This window comes from Triturus cristatus, chromosome 10, assembly GCF_964204655.1.
Source record: "Triturus cristatus chromosome 10, aTriCri1.1, whole genome shotgun sequence".
NCBI lineage: Eukaryota > Metazoa > Chordata > Amphibia > Caudata > Salamandridae > Triturus > Triturus cristatus.
The window spans coordinates 186671181-186678047 of record NC_140593.1 but is presented as its reverse complement, the minus strand read 5'-3'; positions in this window follow the sequence as shown (position 1 = coordinate 186678047).

Below are 6867 nucleotides of genomic sequence, written 5' to 3'. Positions count from 1 at the left end.
GCAATTACAAATTGGTAACAGGCAAACAAGTTTTGGAGCGATCGAGGGGGCTTACAATACAATCAGTGACTTTAAGTAAGCTCTAACCAATAGTATCCACGGTGCATTTAAACAATTGCCATAATGTGGAACTATTAACAAGTCGACGTGACGTTTCGATCCCTAGCTCCTAGTATAGAGGGATCATCATCAGGACTAAAGAATTTGTCAACAAAGTAATGCCTGGTAGAATTATAACGCCTAGGGGAGGGGTTTTTGGAATGGAAAAGGTAGATGTGTCTTCAAGAGGGCGGGATCCTTCTTGTTCACGGGCGATGCTGCTTGTGAAGTCAGCCGCGTTGTGAACCCGTGCAATTGGGAAGGCGCTATGGAATCAAAGGATAATGAGAGCGTCTAGGATTTGAAGCAGGGTTGCAGCCAATGGTGCTGTGCGTAGTCTTTTGGGTGCGTGAGTGAGATCAGGTACGCCACACGCGTCTGTTTGAAAGTGGCGAGGCGTGTCAGTGTCCGAAATTCATCCGGCAGCTGTTTGTGCTGTCCGTATTCTTCGGGGCGCGTGATTTAAAAATTGAAACCAGCGTACGCGTCTGGGATGAGGCGCGTCTGTGTCCGAAAATCAACCGGCAGCTGCAATGGCTGTCCGAGTCATGCTAGTCAAGGTCTTGTGGCCACAATGGGGAGTCCAAACCAGTCGGAAGTGGTGACAGCCTGTCACCACTTCCGACTGGTTTGGACTCCCCATTGTGGCCACAAGACCTTGACTAGCATGACTCGGACAGCCATTGCAGCTGCCGGTTGATTTTCGGACACAGACGCGCCTCATCCCAGACGCGTACGCTGGTTTCAATTTTTAAATCACGCGCCCCGAAGAATACGGACAGCACAAACAGCTGCCGGATGAATTTCGGACACTGACACGCCTCGCCACTTTCAAACAGACGCGTGTGGCGTACCTGATCTCACTCACGCACCCAAAAGACTACGCACAGCACCATTGGCTGCAACCCTGCTTCAAATCCTAGACGCTCTCATTATCCTTTGATTCCATAGCGCCTTCCCAATTGCACGGGTTCACAACGCGGCTGACTTCACAAGCAGCATCGCCCGTGAACAAGAAGGATCCCGCCCTCTTGAAGACACATCTACCTTTTCCATTCCAAAAACCCCTCCCCTAGGCGTTATAATTCTACCAGGCATTACTTTGTTGACAAATTCTTTAGTCCTGATGATGATCCCTCTATACTAGGAGCTAGGGATCGAAACGTCACGTCGACTTGTTAATAGTTCCACATTATGGCAATTGTTTAAATGCACCGTGGATACTATTGGTTAGAGCTTACTTAAAGTCACTGATTGTATTGTAAGCCCCCTCGATCGCTCCAAAACTTGTTTGCCTGTTACCAATTTGTAATTGCCTCTCATTTCCTGGCTTTTCTCTTTCCTCTCTCTGTTGAAAACTCGGTACAGGACTGTGCCCCTGTTTCATCAGCCTTCTCATTTCTCACTTACAATTCTTTGACCATTTAAGATTAAATGCTCCTCTGTCCGGCTGGACACAGGAGGAACTCACATAGGTCTCATTGAAGTCTATGGCAAAACATTGTCTCCTAACTAGAAATTAAGCTAGGACCTTTAATTCTTCTTTAATTCACGGCAATATTAATATCAAGCACCGTCGAGTAAGTCCATTTTTTCACTATGGCTTTTTATTACTGGTTGTGTAGACATTAAACTACCTGGTCAAGACTAAATCATTTTTCGCATTCTGTTTTTTTCTTGGATTTACATGCACCTCGTTCATTTCTGTTTTAGGGAACACCCCCAGACGAAGGGCTCGTCCCGAAATGCATTGGGGCTAAGTTATATTCTGTGAAGCACGAACAGAACACATACAAGCCTTCATATGTATTAAAACATTTTTCGGAAAGATGTATATAACATTACCCTGAAGTTGGATTGAATATATTGAATATATACAAAGGATTATAAAATGAAATAAATACGAATTTGGACTTCAACAATTTGGATCAATTATTTGTGAAAAAGCGATAAACTCGCCTTGGAGAATCTACAGGTTTGACCCTTCCCGACGGAAAGGGCAGCCCATTGCCGTTTAGACTATTTTCGCCTAAAGGACAGGAGGCGACATCCTGTAGTACCCATACATTATTAATTACTTTATTCAACCTTAAGAATTGGTGTAAATAAACAAAGAAAAAGGAGTGCGGCTGAACCCCCATAACATTACCTGTGTGCCATACACCCATACACTGCATGAGGTAGGTAAGTCCACCCATGTGTGGACATATCTGTATGTGCAGATATGACTGCAATATCTGAGCCATTCTTGGATATAAGTGCACAGGGAGGCCATGGAGAATATGTGGGCTGGATACTTGTCACTATGTGTTTCCTAGCTCCATGATGGCTTCACTGTCCCCTAAGATGTTTGGTACCAAATCTCTTGTCTTAGTAAACACTGACTGATGCCAGTGACGGATTTATTATTAAATGCACACATGTGACCTTTTAGATGGTTCCCTGAAAACCTACCAAGCACTGTTGTGCTCTCAGACTAGTAGTAGCCAGCTTGCCACCACCAGACATGTTTCTGACCTCATGGGGTGCGAGCCCAAAAAAAAGCGTGCTCTGAGCGGAGGTGCTTCATACCTCCTCCAGGTTGAAATGTTCTTCTACAGTGGGAAGCTTCAAATGCAGTGCCACCTTTGAAGTGCAGCCCAGGCATCTCATGATAGTGAGAATGCCAACCCTCCTTTCCTGCTCCACTTTTGGCGTGAGGAAAGGCGGGAAAATTATTCAGATGAGGAGGTGTGCCCTCATTCAGCCAGCCCACCCGTAAGGTGTGGCAGATGAAGTGGGCCCCTGTTTTGAAAATCCTTCATCTTGAGATGGTAGGAAAATAACCTATCAGGGCTAGGATAGTGCCCCTTCCCACAGGAAGTGGTCACTTAGAGAGTGTGGACACCCTAAATGTACGTAGCCCATTGGCTACTACCTGTCCCCCTCTTTAATGCCCCTAAATTTAGTTTTAAGTGACATCCCTGGAACTTTAGATTTGATGGACACAAAGAAGAAAAGAACCAAGAACTGAAAAACTCTGCTACCGAGAAACTGGTGCCAAACCCTGCCTGCTGCCTTGAGGACCAAACATTCATGGTGTGCTGCCTCATCTTGCCATTGTGAGGACTCCAAGAACCTCAGAGCACCTCCAGTCTTTGACAGATTGACAAAGAACCTCCCTTGGAGCAGAGGCTCTGCTCCCCTGCGACAGCACGCACTAAACCACAGACTCCGGTCTCACCGACTTGCTGCTCCCCAGTGACTCGGACCAAAAGTGGTACACCAGCTCCGAATGGTCAGATAGGTCCCTCCACCAAATTTGAGGACACCCGGACCTACGGAGACGAGTTGCTCCAATACATGAGGTACCAGACAACCCGCACCGAAGTGAAGAGTCACTCAAGACTCCAACTGCCCAGGAAGAAGCACCTGTTGAGGGACGTCAAGACCCCTGAGACCAACTTCATGAATGGACCAGCTGTCCCAAAATTGCCTCTCCAAGCTGCCTGCTCCTGACCAGGAGGACATCTTGACGCATGCTGCATGGCTGACCTATCTGCTTTGCACCCGGCCTGACCGGCCCCGGTAAGGCCAATCCAGCTATGCTCCTGTGGTCCTGAGACCCTTGCAACCTGCTCCCTTCAGTGGGCTCCCTCAGAGTCACCTGTAAGTCCCCTTGTGCTGTGCATTTTCAAGTGGCCCTCTCTCCCATAGCGCACCAGCTACCAAAGACCTCAGCATCCTGCTCCCGCCTGAATCCGGGACGCTCCAACAAATCCACTGGTGGAACATTGGATTTGGCTGTGCTAACTACCGAAATCCAAGAGGTGAACTTTGAAAAACAACGAGACGATTTTATATGCATTTTTGTCTTTTTCCCCATTAACTTCAATTGTGCGTAATTATGCACAAAAGTAATTTATATTACAGACTATAATAATTCATAACTTTTAAAGTACTTACTGTAGAAGGAAGTTCTTGGTCTGAAAGATTATATAAACAAGCATTGGCATAGCCAATAGGTCTCACCTTTGGAACCTTATAAGTGTTTAGCCATGCAACAGTTGATGTTGTTGTACCAAGTATATTGTGCTGGATAACTAAACACTTCTAAGGTCCCAAAGGCGAGACCAATTGGCTATGCCAATGCTTGTTTTTTACTGCTAACAACACAGCAACGGTTAATAAAGTCAATAGTTTTTTATTTATATTTGCATGTATCATGTGAGCACTATGGCTAATGGATGACCAAGCACGTATTTAAAGAGAGCATCTCAATGTTTAATCATAAATGATGACCTCTCATGTGCATTGACTTTTCTAATGCACTGTGTATTGACTGAGCTCCTATATTCATTTGTATATCTTGAGCTTACTCTTGCTCCAAATATACTTTTGCAACTGGTGTTGCTCGTCAGATTGAAGCTCTTATTTCACTTGTATGCAACTTGCCCAGGCTATCAATGGCAAAGTATAATCTTCAGAACTTTCACACAAACTGGGCATGTGCAATAAATGCCCACCTGAAGGCCACGCCTTTGCAAAAGTTTTCATTCTTTAGGGCAAAGTTAGGCATATTGCATAAGGACCATTATGGATGAGGAACATATAACCTTTGTATTATGATGATTAACCGTTCTTCAATTGAAAACTTAAAAGGTAAACACAACATTTTGCCTCAGTTGTCAGAGTCCAGGTTTAGAGCCCAAGTCAACAGAAAACTATTTTAACATTTGATATCTTATTATTAGAGTGGACTTTCTTAAGAAGCTTGTTTATATAAATTTGTGCCTTCCTTCCTAAACCATATTTTTCCTTTAACATAATGTAACGTTCTTGTCTTCCTAAGTACAACACTTATTTGTAACATTTAGCAACAATAATTTCAAGAAGGAATTAACTCATATTTGATTCAGTGATATTGTCTCATGAATCCAGGAGGCACAATGTAATGATGTTTTGTTGTGGTTGAATATGTAATTATTATTAATGTGCCATGCTACTGAACTCTAAATTGGTCACTGTTTTCCTTTAAACCTAATTAGTTTCAAATGTTGACAGGTGGATTCCTAGCTTTATCATGGCAGACCTGCTCTCAACACCAAACTGCTCTAATGTTGAAAGGATATAAATAATGAGATTAAGAAATCATTCAGGCTGTTTGACCACACTCCCTGTCCACAAGCCTCTTCATCTGATGATGGTGGACATATAGTGTTTTCTATTGAAAAAATTCCAGGAATCCAAACCGTGTATGCTTTTCCTTGAAATGCCCAAGACAATGTTAGGTATAGTACAACAACCCCACAGTTAACTGCCTTTTTAAATACCTGATGCTTTTCAATTCTATATCCAAATATATTAAAGAGGGCAATGCAACAAATTCCTGATTAAAACATTTTTGTTTGCTAATGTTGTTCGCTGGTCTGTACTAGAACAAATTAACAGGGAGAGCCGAGCCAGAGCCGAACCAAGGGCCTGGCTTGGGTCTTACTGCCTATGAACGAGCCGAGCCCTGAAAATGTTTTCTATATAAATCATACAACAAACATCACATAAAATATGATTAAGCCTCTTCAAAATTCAAATAGGTATTTCGTTAATGAGAAGTACATCTTAAAGGTGACAGTATTTAAACATGCACCATTAGTGAACAGTTGTGATGTAAATACTCTCAATGGCAAAGATTATTATAGAGCAACATTGTAGTCTATTAAATCAAAGATAATGGGTTTTTGTACAACTGGTATTCTAAACTTACACATTGGAAAGGGCTTTCATACGCAATAATGAAGAAAAATGAGTTTTGGTGAAATAAAGTATTTACCTAAGGTCACAAAATTTAAATGGGAAGCTGCGATTTAATCAGGCTTCCAGGTTTACTTTGTACAAATCAGCCACTAACTGGATATCTATTTGCCTTTCCTTCTTTGTGTTAACGCTTTGTTTTAACGCTTTGTTTTACACCTCTTTGTGCATTTTACGGCACACTCGGCCTGACGATATTGAAGCACTTTAAATGAGCACCAGTTGCATTACATAAGGTCATATTCAGTTTTTATAGGCTCGAGAGAATAAGTCATTTCCCAAAATCAAAGGATGGTGAGCCGATGCCCAGACATGAACCTGGCTCCATAGTTACAAAGTCGCCACCTTTGGCTGTAAAGCGACATCCTAGGTAAAGAAAGGGTGGCAGGCAGAAGTCACATGAAAGCTCGGCTCGTTATGGGCTCGCGGTTCCAACATGTCTTCAAGCTGAGCCAGATCCAGGCTTCAGGCTCGAGGTTCGCCCACCTCCAGTCTCTGCATATAGTTAGGGAACTCCATGTCCAGGCATGGCAGGCTCTAGGGCGGTGCAACCGGTGCAATTGCACCAGGTGCTGACTTCAGGGGACGCCGAGTTTTCACGTTTCTTTTGATTTTAAAATCACCTGCTGCTGCGTTAATTTTCTCCAGAAATTTCCAGACAAGATTAAAAATGTCAAGATAACTTGGTGATTAATATTCTTCCTGGAGAGAGATTAGAGTTTTGTCTAGTTGAGGTTTCGACTGATCATAAAATAGCAAAGAGGATTAATAGGCCTGCTGTAATGAACGTGTACCATGCCAATCACAAAGTGCACATAATGTAAATAGGTACTGCTTTTCTAAGAGAAATCCTTTTGTTACTTGCAGTTTTTAGATTAAAATCCTAATATAGAACAGTGAAATATTAACTGTCATCAAAGAACTGCATGCACACTGCAAAGTAAAGATTAGAGCATAGATTAATGGTGCAAAAATGGA